This window comes from Dermacentor albipictus, chromosome 5 (genome assembly GCF_038994185.2).
Source record: "Dermacentor albipictus isolate Rhodes 1998 colony chromosome 5, USDA_Dalb.pri_finalv2, whole genome shotgun sequence".
Classification (NCBI taxonomy): domain Eukaryota; kingdom Metazoa; phylum Arthropoda; class Arachnida; order Ixodida; family Ixodidae; genus Dermacentor; species Dermacentor albipictus.
In genome coordinates, this window is record NC_091825.1 from 164,037,501 (window position 1) to 164,054,029 (window position 16,529).

Here is a 16,529-nt window from a genome sequence, read left to right on the forward strand (position 1 = left end):
AAAAGATAACCGGGTGGTTTATTCTAACTTAAGCACTGGACTTCCAACACATGCTTAATGGTGGTTCTACTACACCATTTACACCATTTAGCTACTATTCAACTTGCCTGAAACCTGGCTACGTGAACTGCGCAAAGGTGCGGTATTTTCACGCTTTCAGGGCAACGCAGCGTTTTCAGCAGGGGTATGAGAAGAAGACTTAAATATAGGAAACAAATAGTGAACGTGCAAGTAATTCAGTTTGAGATGGATCATCTACTAGACTTTTCAAATATTGAGTGATATTTGCAGTAATGCAATGGATTGCCTGAAGTCAATGCATTGCATGCAGCATTTCAAGGGCACTTGGTTTGTCTCTAAACAAGAACACAAAACAAATCTGCGTTTTTACATGCCAATACCACGATCTGATTATCAGGCATGCCTCTCTCAGTAAAAGTCTCGTCCTGGCTGTCAACACCAATCGAAGGAATTACTATATGCAATGCTAACAGGCTACGGTGACAAAATCAGCATTCATAGCAAGCACAAGGCATGCGCTAAGACCCATTGACCACTGGAAGGCACACAGTTTGCATTGCATACATGTATTCTTGCATGTGGTTCAGAACTGTATGGCAATTTTGACTCAGCTGCTTTCATTAGCCCACAAAAGTTTTATTTAACTATTTACAAAGGCTTTCTACCTACTCAAATAAAAGTACTTGCAACATACTGGCATGGTACCAATTGGCTGGTTCTGGGTGTTAAAATTTTCTTAAATGTGTAAGCATCTCTATGCTTGCCAAACGTCCATCACGCAAGATAAAAATGTGGGCCGATCCCAGAGATAGTGCAATACTGGGCCAACCCACGGCGGAGGTGAACAGCCTTCAAGCACTGAACAAAGTGAAAAGTGTACACAATATAGATAGAGCATGCAGCAGCGAGTGGCTTTACCTTTGTTCTGCCTGTCGCTACCACGAGATCGCTCGCAAATCTCTCAGCACACACCGCACCCTGCCCCTTTCGCAGATCGCTTTCAAGATATGGGCCCGCTCTTCAAGGCAAAGCGACGAGAACACGGCGTTCAAGATATGGTCCACGCAAGGCATAGTGGTTTGACGTAGATGGATAAGGCACTAAAGAGCAGTATCAGCTTATAATGATCAGAACGTCATCAGCACACCTGGCGCTGCCGTCTGCAGCAGTCCGTGTTGCTGCGACGCTCCTGTTTATACCGGTCATATTAACTTCCATAACACTTTTTATTTGTTCAAGTACTCTAAAGAGCCCAGGAGGCATAGGGGTGGGGGATGTTACGATTGGCTAGCGGGGATAGTGACCTTCTGGCTTCGCTGCAATGAATCGCTTCGTGAAGCCAACAACATGCCCCCTTCGAATAGCCCTTCGGAGCCAGTAAGGCTAGACACGTTTGGCGGACAGGATTGTTAGCTGGTTCGCTGTCACCTTCAGGGACCAATTGGAGCAAAAAAACTCCTGGAAATGTTTGTTCTATGGCGTTCTCCCATGTACTCTGGTAAAAGTCACAGTCATGACAGATTCAGCAGCTAACTGCAGAGTCAGCTGAGGAACCAAGACGTGCCAGCTTGAGTCAAACGTGACAACACCTGTCTATGAGGCCCCACTCATTTTAGTGTGTTCAGTAAAACAAAAGTGCAAGAGAGTGTGTGAACCTTCGCCCTCAAAGGCGGGTACTTCGACGACTTTGGACGCTTTGGTTGGATGAAGGTTGGATGGCAGCTTTTCCTGGCCTAGGGATCTAGTTTTTCCTGGCCTAGGGATCTAGTAAGGACAGAGAGTGTTTAAGCAGACATTTTCGGCTGTTCAGTGTGCATCTCAGTCATGCTAGACTGATCAGATGTAATGTTCTCCACTCTTCATGTAGATATTGTAAATAAATCCCCTACTCCTCATTCTTAACGAGAACAAGTTCCTCCCTTCAACAACATCCTTAGCATGAATGAGTCGAACAATGGTATGGGCCAGGTACCCTTTTCATGGCAGACACCAACTCTTACAGGGATTACAATGAAAGGAGCAAAAAATACCAAAAGTACACAACTAAACAAGAAATATGAATTGGAACAACATGAATTAGTGCAAAAAAATGACTTATTACAGGGTATATACAATGTGTGAAAAAAACATAGTGATGACAAGGGTCAAGGTTCCTAAAATACTTATCACAATGAGCTGTTTCACATTACAAAACAATGGAAAAAAATTTAAGTATAGATTACTAAACAGGAAAGCAAAATTGCATATTAAATAAGAACGTCAAGAAATGCAACTGGAACAGAACAGCAAGGTAAGAGGTAGTTCAGATTTCTAGGAACAACTTCAAATTATGTACAAATGAGTCGTGTCAGATAGCGAGGAGGAGAGGTGAGTGGAAAAACGGATTAGTGTGGGCGAAGATGGGTGCGATTTTAAGTTGGTGATCAAGCCGTCAAGACACACGTCACAAGCTAGTCTGATATTTAGAGTAACGTGGGATAACCGGTTGGAGTAAATGAAAGAAGGACAATAGTGTCAGAAGCCTGCGTATATTGAGAGGAGCTAAATTAATTTAATATTTGATTTCCGTAACTCTAGATGTATGCGAGTAGTTTCTTGTGATGAAGCGAGCAACCTTATTTTGCAAAAGACTCGAGTTTGTGCTCGAGATAGGCCTCGACACAAACTAGAGTCAGCGTCAATTAAGTAATTAATTAAGACACAAACTAGAGTCAGAGTCAATTAAGTAAGCGAGAAATTTTGTCTTGGAGTTAGCCGAGTGCAAATAGTGCCTTATGAAGCCAAGAGATGTGGTTGCTTTAGTAGAGTTTGCCGTTTTTACACTCTGCTAAGCAGCTGAGCGGAGCGGATGTGCGAATGCACATGCGCCCTCCGCTTAGCTGCAAGCGGGCTGGCGGAGTCAGAAACACGGTCCGCTTACAAGCTGCCTGAACAGAAGGTTGCTGCCATTTTTTCCTAGCAAGGTGGTCGATGCACACACCCACTCTGGCTTGTGCATCGAGGCACCTTGCCTGCCTTGCTCTTTACAAGATAGATTTGCACAGATGAAGACTTATGTCTGCTAGAAGGTGCGCATGCTGACCCATTTGAAAACCTCGCAGCGCGGGAGTATGTGATGCACGCTGTGCAGCATGTTAGCATCAGAAAGGATCAGATTGTATGCAAAATGCAAGCTCTCTGGCTATCACGTGGCATTCCCCAAGATGGGGCTTTATTTTCCACTGGATAAAATGGACCGGTAACACATTACAAGTTCGTGTTTAGATGCTTTATGGACAAATAAGCTATATGTATTCGTTTTACTTAAAAAAGTTTTACTTATAGGTGCTTTTATTTTGTTTCATTACCCTGAATTCGGCCAGAAGGCACTGCAAATACGAAAGGAACATCAAGCGGAAAGCCAGAGAAGCCGAGATAATCTCGTGGGTGGCGGCAATGGAAAATAAACCTGCTACGAGTAACTACTGAAGAGGAAATAAGGATATCGGGAAAGAAACAATCTATTATAACTCAAAGGGAAGTTTATTACTTTCTGAAACGAGCTCAGGATGCCTTAGAACACGCACTTATACAGCAAAATATAAGAAGGAAGAAGCATGTGCTTGCTGCGGTAAAGCTAGGGAAACAATAGAGCATGCTTTACTAGAATGTGAAATATCTCCCCAGCAGTAGATTTAGGCACCACTGGCCTATACACCATTAATAAAATATATCCAGAGAGGGAGATTAAGATGGACTGCAATGATTGTAATGGCATCATTGGAATCGGACATATGCTGGCGGGGTGTCCTGCGACTCTCCCCAACCTCGTTGAAGAATGGACACAGTGGGAGAGAAGGATACAAAGCGCATTGTTTCAGGACCAACTAAGGGCAGTCCAGGGGGCCCATGATGTCGCTGAAAGGCTTGGCCTGACAGTGCCAACGTGGGAGCGGCCCGCCTTGGCTTGAGAAGTCAAGCCTCTGGACCTCATTACAATAAAAGTTTTCACACACACACACACCATTGGCCTGCTTGAAGCCCTTGGGTTCAGCAAGAGCAGGGGGAAAGTAAAAATGTATGCAGTAAAGATTGGTAAGCAGCGAATGGAAGATTGGTGGACAAAAAGTAGGGAAACGACAAACAACAGAGGCTTGCAAAGACAAAGTTCAGAAAGTTTGGTTATGGGAAGTCATCGTGGGTTTTTTTTTCTTTGTTAACATAGGTCGAACATTAGGCAATACAAGAGCTTCATGGCGCAACCCACACCTCTTTCCAAAGGGGACACTCGTAGCACCTATCCATCCATCCCTCTGCTCCGCTAGGCTAGACATACAACTAAAACGTGCAATCACCCACCACTCCACCATGTGGCTAAGCGGGGAAACATGGAGCGGGGAGAACTGTAAAGACACTAAACTAAAACATTCTAGTGAAAATCACATCTACGCAAATGTTCCATGACAGATCGAATGACAAATGAACACCCAGATATTGTGAATACCAAGGCTACGGGCATGTTTTATAATTTTGTAATTACATAACACGGGTTTAGCTGTAGTCCTGAATCTGATAGCTTTTGTAATATTAATGTTGATTTCCGCTTGCTTACTGCCCCACTTACAGAGATTGTCTAGGTAAGATAGAAGGTAGCAGGTATCCTCAGGGTTACTAGATCACGCAATCATCAGCAAATAGTCTATGACCATAAACGCCTACCATTACTAATATCGTTAATGTAATCTAAAAACAAAATAGGCCTGAGCATGGAACCTTGCGGTACTCCAGATTTGACATGATTTAATGGAGACAAATGGTCATTGATGAAAACTGATTGCTACCGGTTAGTTAAAAAGTTGGTAGTCCACCTAGTTATTCTCACATGTATGTTAAGATCTGTCAGTTTATGAATAAGCCACAATTGAGGAACCTTGCGAAAAGCCTTCGCAAAGTCCACAGATATTACATTGATTCGATAAAAAAGATAATCAATCGTGTAAAAGTCCATGCCGATTGATAAAGAAAAAGTTTTGTTCTGTAAGAAACTTCATTAGAGCAGATGAAATGATGAGTTTGCAGTACATGCTGGTAAAGAAATTAGTCTGTAATTTGATGGGTTAGACGAATCACCAGATTTAAATATGAGAATTATGCAAGCTGCTTTCCAATCATTTGGGACGCATCCCGTGTCAATACATTGCTGAAAAAGCTTGGCTAAAATGCGACATATTGCAGGTTTGGATATCTTAAGAAGTTTAGGGCAGATGCCATCACAACCAGGAGCAGAGTTAGCTGGAAGACAATCGATACAGGACTGTACTACTTCAGAAGCGATATTAATGTTGTGCATGCTTGAATGCAAAATAGGGGCCTGAAAGCTTCTAGGTACACCAGTCTCATCTGTGAAAACGGATGAAAAAAACTTGAATTCAATAGCAACACGTGCCGGAGAAAGAATGTTACCATCCTTAGATAACGGTACCGTCAAGTTCGATAATTTGGGTTTCCTAAATTTTTGTGTCATTGCTAAGCATGTCTGAAATGTCATGGTTGAAAAATTTATCTTTGGCTGTTGTTGTTACAGTCCTGCATAAGTGTGCGTGCTCACGATAGGGCCTCCAATCTTCCACAGATGCTCATAGTTTAGCTCTGCAATATAATGGTTTCACATGCGTCACAAACCAAGTGCTTTCTGTGCAGGCTGTTATTTTGAATTTTGGAATATGCTTTGCTTTTAAGTGTGATCAGCCCATCACGAAGTACCCAGTTTGTGGCCGTATCCTTGAAAAGGGGTTGATAATGACATTCGGCTGCGTGGAGATGAGCAAGTGGTACAATGCTTAAGCGTACTTAAGTCCCAGAGGAGTTTCTGCATGAATTTTTCAATTGTTTATGAAGGTTTCTTACCTATTCAAAGGAAAGTGTTTGCAACATACTGATGTGGTACTAATTGGCTGCTGCTGGCTGTTGGCCTTGGTATCTTCCTTTGCTGTTGAGCAGCATTTACTGAGTGCGCAGTAATAATGAGCTGCACCAAATGGCTACACATTACTGCTGTACTACTCCAACTATTCCAAAAGGACCAATTTTTCTGCTCCAAAATGCACCACGACTACCAGGGGCGTAGCCAGGGGGGGGGGCTTATGGGGCTTCAGCCCCCCCCGAAATTTTTTCGTGCTGTCCACGCACCGCCGACCAAAGCGACCCCCGGCGCCGGAAATCACTCTGGATTTTGTCTAGAATGTCTTTTTGACGCTCGATAAGACATTTAACCGCGAAGATTGCAAACTCGGGCTGGATTTCGTGGCAACGCCCATACACCGGGAGTCACATAACGCCAAGCAGTCCCATCCGAGCACAAAGTTTCAAGGGCGCTTTGATGGTGAGCGGGCTCGCCGCGGCATCTCGCTGAGGCCACGGAATCTATGGAGCGCATGGATATCAATTGCGAAACTTTATGGGTATAAATCTCATAAGCTCTTGATGTGAAAGGCGCATTGACATTTCCAAAGTTGTGCTTTAGATTTTCAATTGCGGAACTTTGTGGGTTTAATGTTGTTATAAACATTTGACGCCAAAGGTCTATTGACTTTTCTAAAGTCTTACATCGGAACATACAACGAGACAAGCCAAATCAACACACTAGCAGACGAGTTGACAAAGTAGGCAGCGAGGTACAATGAGACGAAGCGTTGGGGTGGTTCATTTGTGCCGTCATGTCACATAAAAAAGATATCAACATTTTTTTTAACCTACGCCAGAACATCCATGTCAACACACTAAAGCCAGCCAAAGTGACTACGTTCTCATTTATTTTTCCTACTTTGACTTTTATTCGCGAAAACACAATGAGCCTCTTCTTTTTTTTTTTTTTTGTTCTCGCTACCCTACCAGCGGGCTGCCAGAGCCAGCCAGAGCGCATACGTTTTTCTCGTATGGCCCCGACCACCGTGCGATGCACTTCGGTGCGCGTTCGGTTTGCTCTGGCCGAGTGGATTTTCACCTGACAGAGTTTTGGACGCCTTCTGGCTAGCAGACGAGAAAAAAAAAAAACAATGGTCGCTCGCCGCCATCACTGTGGGGACTCGAAGGATTGCACCGCATTCCTTGAGCGGAGCCTTTCCGGAAAATCTTGTTTCGCCGCTGTAGGATACTGAGCAGTATGCGTATGGTTCTCAGTGGACCAAGCGTCTCATGTTTTCTTCGGTATTCCTTCCGTAGCCCCATTAGGTGCCCGAAGTAGGCATTCGATTCTGGCCAACATACTTTCCTATGCGGTTTTTTTTCATTTCGGTGCCTCCGCCTCACAGAAAAAAATACATTATTGCAGCGCAGCGAATTGTCGCATGGTGAAAGTTCGATTTTGATACTTCTTTTGCGGAAAGTAATGGGCGACGGGACGCTTCAGTTGCCGGATACGTTTATTATATTATTGCGAAAGCAATTATATGGACACTCCAGGCGCATTCCTGCCGTCGCCGTCGCCCTCATGTTCCGTATAAAGTCCAAGGGTGATAACATCGTGACCACGCGCTGCATGCTGTATGTGCGAGTGAAAGCGTAGGAGGGGAGGTGGAATGGGTGAGCCGACGATGGTGGCTCAGTCTTGTGTGCGCAAAGGAGAAAAGCGGGGAGCAAGCGCGCCGCCTTCCGTCGCGCGCAATACATCGGGGGGAGTGGATGGAATGGGTGCGGAATCTAGGATTCTGTGAACCTATGATTGTGCAACATGTTTATTTGCCTTTTTTTGACGCATTATATACAGTTACTTCTTCTTACGTACATAGACTCATTGGAGACTTATACGTATACCTAAATATCTTGTTGCGAGGTTTTGTGTATACATGCAGTGAACTTTGTTTCCAGTGACACTTTTTGTCCTTTATCAAGCCGTATTTTCGCATTTGTATATCCCATTGTATCTTTGCATTTCTAATGTAAGAGGGCGAGTCAAATGAAAGTGAGCATACCCTAACCACGCAATAATGGTTCGGTTCACTATCTGCGAGGCATGCGCGTAGGAGAACGGCATGTCTCATTTACAAAAAGTGACACGCAGGTGTGAAGATAAATGTTCTTTAATGCTCTCATACTCTGGGTTAAATATGGTTGCGTCACATAATGGACACTTCAAAAGTTGAACAGCCCGGTGCCGCGAAGTTTTTTCACAGCTGAAGGTGTTTCCAAAACAGAAATTAATCACCATATGACTGCCGTGTACGTTGAACACTTCATTTCATTAAATAAATATACCAATAAAGAAAGAAAGAAAGAAAGACTGTGAAGCGTTGGAGCAAACGGTTCAAAGGACGTTGCAAAGGCATTCCAAGGCCGGGCCAAAACCATCGTTTTGGCCCGGTCTTGGAAGTTACAGAAAGTTAAATCCTAGTGTCTGTTGGAAACAGAACTTCGATTTAGGGCCTGAATTTTGTTTAAAATATTTTGAAAAATTCGAAAGTTTGAAAAAATAGAAGCACGACGTTTACAAACTAATAGCTATGCATGAAGAACAGATATTGTGGTTCTGTAAATGGCATTTATTATAACAGTCAAAGCAAACAAATTTGTTATGTCAATTTGTATCTTACGTGAATTGGTTACGTTGTGTACAAGGGTTCTGCAAAAGCCGTATTTCCACAATACTAAATTTTTTTGAGATTCATGTGTAGCATATCTATTTTGTCCGCTGTAGATGTACTATTAGATGCAATTCACAGAATTGTGATATCATTTTTCATTGTTGAGTCACGGAGATTTATTCTTGATAGTTTCGTTTTCTGAAGATTTTCAATTTTGGCCAATTTTAAGTAAATAATTGACCACCTAAATGAAAAATTCGAAACCAGTAGTCACTAGAATTAAACTTTTTCTTTTAAATGCAACAAACCTCCTCAAATTTGGTGAAGTGGTTGCAGGGAAAAACGAATTCCCCTGCTACATGTACTTAAATGGGAGCACCCGAGCTAAAGCTTCCTCTTAAGGTGGAGGCTGAGCTGCAACGTGCAGATGTATATATATATATATATATATATATATATATATATATATATATATATATATATATATATATATATATATATATACATATATATATATATATATATATATGGATATATATATATATATATGTATTGGGCCAGTGGCGTAGCCCCCCCCCCGAACAAAATTTCTGGCTACGCCACTGACGACTACTTATTTCCTAGTCCAAATCCTTAACTGGCTAGGCCACCACTGCATGCTGACACACCACCCACTGTGGGTGTGGGCTGTATTAGCCAAGTCTCAGTAAGACAAAAATAACTGTGGCACTGTTCTTTTTGAGCTTTGTTACTTAATGAAAAGGCTTTGAATTCAGGCCACCAGTGCTGCAATAAAGTATTCCTATTCCAGCCGCCCCACTTGTTAAGAGCTGCATGCCACCTGCATTACTGGCTGGGCCAGTCACTTGAAATCGGTGGACTATAAGGTTAGAGTAGAATCAAACAGAAGAATTTTTTTCATATACTGGCTTTGGACGTCCCCAAATTTTTGGGATGGGCCTGCTATAAATTTTACGTATTCATAACATAGGAAGGTTATGACGACATGTAACCCAGGCAGGCAATGCTTTTGGAAACGAACTTTAAACTTTGCCACTCCGACAGTGGTGAATAGAGTGATCTGTTGTCATGTTTAGCAGTACTACTTGCATCTGACCGCTGGATGTATTGTGTCACTGTTCATTATTTGTTACATGTGCTTATACCATGTGCTCCAAAAAGATGTTCCAATCATTGGTGCAATCTACTAATACCAGCTACGTACTTTCGCAATGTCTCTGTAGGCATCTCTTTAAATCTTTTTATGTCTAACACGATACACAAGGACTCCCCTGTAATCACTGACACAGAAATAGTACAGTGTAGTTCTAAAACAAATGTGCTTAACTCATATGGGTGACAACAAATAGTTTAACATTGGTGCTGTCATAGGTCTGGTTTGCGATTACAGCCGACGTCTTGTGGTTGATTAAAGGAGTTCTTTAACAGCAAGGTCCAGCATTACCAGAGCCTGATGGCTTGTAGACCCACCATGTTGTATTAGTGGTTTGGGTGTTGCGCTGCGAAAGTGAGGTTGTGGGATCACATCTCGGTCGTGGAGGCCACATTTCGACGGGGTTCGATGAGGTAAAAATGCAATGCCCGTGTACCGTACGTTGAATGCACGTTAACGAATCCCGCGAGGTGAAAATTAATCCGCAGTTCACCGCTACAGTGTGCCTCATCAGATCTTGGCTTTGGCACGTGAAGTGTCAAAATTTGAATGTTTTATTAACCGCAGGTACGGTGGCTGCCTAGTTCCTGCGTCATTTTAGATTACCTTTATCGTTAATTTCTACCTCCGTTTCCTCTGTTTGGGCTCCCTGGGACTAGGCCATAGTGGCTATGGCTAGACGCACCAATGAAAAAATCTACGAGTCCAGAAGCGTTGCAAATTTCGGTTCCTTAAAGTCAACTTTGCCATCATACACTGCGGTGAAGTATACCACGAATGCAAAGGGGCCACTGTGAGGGGACACAGCACGAATTCCTTCATTATACACATGCATTCCAGTTTTCTGTCACAGTATGAGCACGGAGACAACTAATAATCAGAACTTTATTTCTAAGAAGTCGTTACAATTTGTTGGGGTCCGTCAAGCGAGAAGCTGTTGCAAACAGCTTGAAAGTGCTTGACAGCACAGCAGTCAGTGTAGAAGAAAATAATAATAATAATAATATTTGGGGTTTTACGTGCCAAAACCACTTTCTGATTATGAGGCACGCCGTAGTGGAGGACTCCGGAAATTTTGACCACCTGGGGTTCTTTAACGTGCACCTAAATCTAAGCACACGGGTGTTTTCGCATTTCGCCCCCATCGAAATGCGGCCGCCGTGGCCGGGATACGATCCCGCGACCTCGTGCTCAGCAGCCCAACACCATAGCCACTGAGCAACCACGGCGGGTGAAGAAAAATAAAGCACGCATATAATTATATATTATATATTGACACGTGTATACATACATTTATCGGGCGACCACGTTTCGCTGCCTAACAAATCTTATCGCACAGCGCGGCACGCGCCTGCATGTATCCGAAGTTTCTGGAAAGTTATCGATGCTTCTATCCGCTGTCTGTTGTCGCTGAACCTTGTGTTATCTGATTTCATCGCGTGTCGCGAATGGTGTAGAACTTTGTGGAAGGCACACGAGCCCCAACAAGTCTGGAACATTCGATGACTACTGTATAAAAGCTGACACGCTGGACTAGCTGATCAGATTTTCGACGATTGCCGACTGTGTTCGCTGCTATCATTGTGCTTTAAGTGTAGGCTGTTTTGTGTGCACAGGTTCGCCCAATAAAAGCTAGTTTTGTCTTTCACAGTACTGCTGCTGTGTTCTTTAACATCACTACCACGTGACAATATAGTGATACACTACATACTATATTAGCTCGTGCTTAACAATGGTAATTGCACAGTTATAAAATAGTAAAGAGGGGTGGACAGTGCAACTGTATGTCCCAACCGAAACTAACATGAACACTGTGTGTACAATATATATATACATATATACACTGTGTTCATGTTATGTCATGTTCATGTGTGTGTGTGTCTGTGTGTGTATATATATATATACATATAGAGAGAGAGAGAGAGAAAGAACAGCGCATTAGTAACTTCCAGTGACAGATATCCATACATTTGTTCCCGCGTGCAGGCATCATGTAATGAATGATTCTAGACCAAAAATTATTTCGCGTTTCCGGATAAAGACATGAACATTAATAATGCCTTGGTTTTCATACTTATTTAGAAGTTAAGGAACATTACAGGTTAGCGATTGCATTAGATAAATTGTTAGCCTTTTTGGCACGAGCCATCTATCCTGGCTGTAGTCCCGACAGTAATTTTACAAGTGAAGAGACTTTGTTAGAGGAAAAAGTATGAATACAGTAAAGGAAGGCCATTCACATCTGGCAGTTTGAAAAGTGGTGATGTTGTGTGGAGGTATGGAATGTTAGAAATAATTCCGACGAGCACGTTTCTGAAGAAAAAGCTTGTGTTAGTGTTCACGGTGGTGCCCCACACACGCATGCAGTAGTTAATGTGAGACGCAAATAGTGCTGGGTAAATTTGTAATTTCAACTGTTCTAGAAAGAAATAATATTTTTAAGGCTGTTGTGGCTGGACCATCCCAATGAAGTGGAAAGGAGCACGTTCGCTTTAGGAATGACATCGCAAGCCTCCAGACCAGAGACAAACAGGCTGGTATCATCCACATATAGAATGGTTGTTGCCTCGGTTTCTGCGAGGGTTCATCGAGCAATAAGGTTCCCAAAGAGCTCCAGCCCCACGGGAAGGTGCGAGGTGAAGTCCGGCAACACTCATGCACGCGGCTGTTCCCCCACTCTCCATTCCCCCCAGCTGCGCTTTGCTTCGCTGCACCGCTCATTCTTGGCTCAGCAGCCGTCCGACATGGAGGTTCCCATTGTTGATCCCGCCAAGTACGAGATTCGTTCCGTAATTCGCTTTTTGCACGCCAAAGTGACTCCACCCGTGGATATTCATCATCAGTTGACAGAGGTGTATGGCGACAAGTGCATGTCCGTTCAACACGTCCGAAAGTGGTTCAGGGAGTTTAGTGCTGGTTGAAAGAAAGTCCACGATGAAGAACAGAGTGGAAGACCGTCAGTTTCGAAGGTGGTTATCAAGATGGCCCAACGCAAAATGCTTCAATCGAGGAGGATCAACATCCGTGAACTTATTGCTCAAATTCCTGGAAGTTCTTACGGTACAGTGGAAAGAGCTTTGGCTAAAGTATTGGGGTATCAGAAGTGTTGTGCTCAATGGATACCGCAGCTATTGACATCAGACTACGAGGAGAAACGCCTTGACTGTGCTCGCCAGTTTCTTCAAAATTGTCAAGAAGATAAGGAAGGATTGTTGGACTCCATTTTTATGGGAGACAAAAAGTGGGTGTTTCATTTCACTCCTAATATGAAATAAAAATCCAAAGAGTGGCGTCACCCAGAGTCACCAGTCGCAAAGAAGTTCAAGCTCCTTCTGCTGGCAAAGTCATGGCCACTGTTTTTTGGGATCATAAGGGGGTACTGCTGATCGATTTAATGGAACGTGGGACAACAATGAACTCTGAGAGCTATTGTGCAACACTATGAAAACTCAGGCAAGCTATCCGGAACTGCCGGCGAGAACGACTGGCAGCCAGTGTAACACTGCTTCACGACAACGCTTGACCTGACATCTCCTGTCAAACCCAGGAACTTTTGACAAACTTTGGGTCGACTGTCATGCCCCACCCACCGTACAGTCTGGACCTCGCACCTAGTGATTATCACTTGTTCCCCAAGCTAAAGGAACATTTGAGTGGCCAACGCTTCCGGAGCGATGAAGAAGTCGGAAGAGGTGAAATGCTTCCTCAACGGGTCGGCGGCAGACTTCTATGACACTGGGATACAGAAATTGGAGCACTGTATACAAAAATGCGTAGAAAAAGATGTTGATTATGTAAGTTTCATCTTTCCAATAATGTAAATTTCTATGAGAATAAACAATGTTGTCTTTTTCTAAAACTGATGGGAACCTTATTTCTGGATCAACCCTCGTATGTCTATCATGTCATTAACGTAAATGTCGAAGGGGACCTAAAATGCTGCCCTGTGGGACACCGAACAATATTGCCCTGTCGGAGGAAATACTATTTCCAATGACAATGTATTGCCTGCAATCAAGCAGATACGAACAAAACAAAATGTGTCATTCCGTGTACACCGTTGGCAGTCAACTCTGTTAATAGAATCTTGTGTTGCATTGTCAAAAGCCTTGCTGTAGTCAATAAATATCCGGAATACTAGGTTTCATTTTTCTAGCTTCTTGATTAACGCCTGCTGAACAAGCAGTGCAGTTTCGGTAGAGCAGGTCATCAAAGCTGTTTCTCCATCGCCAGGGTTCGTGTCATGCTCTCCAACCATGATTCCTCGCTCCTTTGTGCCCTCCAGAGGGGCATGGTCATGGACCCCCAAACAAGGGGCTTAAATCACCACAGCAATTAAACTGCAATTTTTCGCTTTTAATATGCTTCAATGCAATACACTGCATAAGCTTCCTTGCTTAACTCAACTGTAATGCGGCAGAAGTGACTTTAGGAACACTTTCTAGACATACCAAACATTATGTGCATTCTGGTCGGAACTACACCTGACTTAACATTCCGACACGTCGACATATGGATGGCCCTTGTGCAGTTTAAGAGCACGAATACGCATGCTGGTTGTGGCTTGAGGAAATGTGATTGCTTAAACAAGTTTCAATGCCAATGCCCTAGACTGAGCTTCACCACAATGCAGTTGTGTTATGCACTGGAGCTTCCGTTATGTATTGCGGTCCATCACTGCAGCAACGTCAGAACCAGCTTTGAATGGGTGTCAGGTGAGTTATTAGATGTCTCGGTGCTCATACTGTGACAGATGACGGCACATGTGCGCATGTATAGTCGGGAACATGTGCAAGGCTGTGTTGCAGTCTCGTATACGGAGCTTGCAAGATGGGCGAAGCAAGGGCCCAAATCACCACAACCCTGCCGGAAATAGCTCTAAATCCCTGCCTGTACACTTCTTAGGGTCTCGGTGCTTTTACCGTAACCGGAGATTGCACATATAATAGTATATTTTCAAAACTGAGCTCATTGGAACATCTTCCTGTTCATGCTACGCACACAAAAATGAGGAAAAAGGGAAAAATTATGCAGATCCCACACCCTGTGGGAATTGATGTAAGTGAAGCTTTCCATGCTGGATGCTCTGATTGATGATAATTAGCAGTGTTGACGGCTAAAGCTTAATTTCTTCAACATTTAGGCTAACATGAGATTGGTGAATTGATGTTAAACGTTACCTTGTGGGCACCACTGCTGTTTGCCTGCGTAATAGGCAGAACACACAGGGAGAGGGGTGTTTGCATGAGGCATTTTAGTGGGCCATATCTTATAACCCCTGAGAGGGTTGAGTGTTGTCATTTCCTCATATGGCACATCGCGTTATGGCAGAAGTATTAAACTTGAATTGGATTATGGGGCTGTACGTGCCAAAACGACACTCAGATTATGAAGCACGGCATAGTGGCAGACTCCAGATTAATTTTGACACCGTGATGTTCTTCAATGTGTCCCAAAATCTAAGTGCACATGGGTTTTCTATTTCGCCCCCGTCGAATGTGGCTCCCACGATTGGGATCAAATCCATGACCTCTCGCAATGCCATAGCAGCAAAGCTAATGCGGCAGGCACAGAAGTGTTGATTTGACGGTCAACCACTTCTGTAGTGTTTCCTGGACGCTGCGGTGCATTTTAATTAATGCGGCTCTGCTTCTGCACGCCCTGTGCGAGTTGCCCGCTTGACATATTTGCATGGTGTTTATTTTTTCAGAAATAGCAGCAAACAAGTTATACTTATGTGCCTTGAACATAAGCACCCCACAACTGCTGTTGTATGTTAGTGGAGTTTCCTTGCCTTCTCATGTCACTTCCCCCATCTTATACGGGAAATGCCTCTTCTCCTCCCTCTTCTCTCTACAGTTCTATCTGTGTCCCCTCTCGCCTCGCACGTAAGCGCCGCAGTTTCTTCTGTGCTTCCGAAAGGAGTCACGGATAATTGCAGCTGTCAGGTGGCTAATGTGACAACGGCCAGGGCATTGTGCACATTCGATGCAGTGGGGTGAAAACAAGCTTCTCCCATCTCCTTTCCTCTCTTACTTGTGCCTGTCATGTATATACACACTCTGAACCCCCCCCCCCCCCTCCCGACGTGGCATGTGTGATATTAGCAGCTGGAGTGGGAAAGTCAAAGGAAGAGACACATGCGTAAAGGATTCTATGCTTACCCAATGAGTAAACCCGTCCGTCATGTAAGATGATTGCTTTCAAGATAAGGCCGGCATGAGCGAGCGAATTGTAAGATCGGGCCTGCGCAGCCGCGCCATAAGCAGCGGCCGCTGATGTACAGTTGATAATGGTTTGCATCGAGAGGAGGCAGCATCATTGACCACATCTACGTATGACGTCTACCTAACGTGACACTGTTCAATTACGTCACGTAGAACAGCATGCATTGGCCAGTGCTCATCTTCCATGAAGCAGCAACATCATCCAAACGCACCATGATATAAAAGGAGTGAACAGTGCTACTACTGGCCTCTGCTTCATACTCATGCTGGTCTTGGTTTAACATTTTGGTGTTGCATCTGCGCTTCTCCATTTCATGATTTTTTCGTGGCATTTCTCGCAATTATATGAAACGCAGCAGCATATGATGACAAAACAGTAGGTGATCAGTAGCAAATGCTTATGCATCATTTAGATAACTCCGACAGGATACTCTGCATGTAATTTTATCTTTTTCCACTTTCAGTATGCTTCAGCGCTATGGTATGCTTGACCGCGTAACCTTGCTATGTCCAGTGTTTGTGACCCTTTCCCACTGTTGGTATACTTCA

General features: G+C 43.7%; 1 protein-coding gene and 1 long non-coding RNA gene across 18 annotated transcripts in view; one reads left to right on the forward strand and one right to left on the reverse strand.

The window, feature by feature from the left end:
• Positions 1-1,923, forward strand: part of LOC139060218 (uncharacterized) — a 44,725-nt gene extending 42,802 nt beyond the window's left edge. For all 16 annotated transcript variants that reach the window (XR_011514704.1, XR_011514703.1, XR_011514700.1 and 13 more), the window contains one exon: positions 1,015-1,923. The gene's annotated coding sequence lies outside the window, so the exon portion shown is untranslated. The remainder of the gene's footprint in view (positions 1-1,014) is intronic.
• LOC139060219 (uncharacterized) overlaps positions 1-16,529 on the reverse strand; it is a 36,682-nt gene that overhangs the window by 6,104 nt on the left and 14,049 nt on the right. The gene's annotated exons all lie outside the window — the stretch shown is intronic.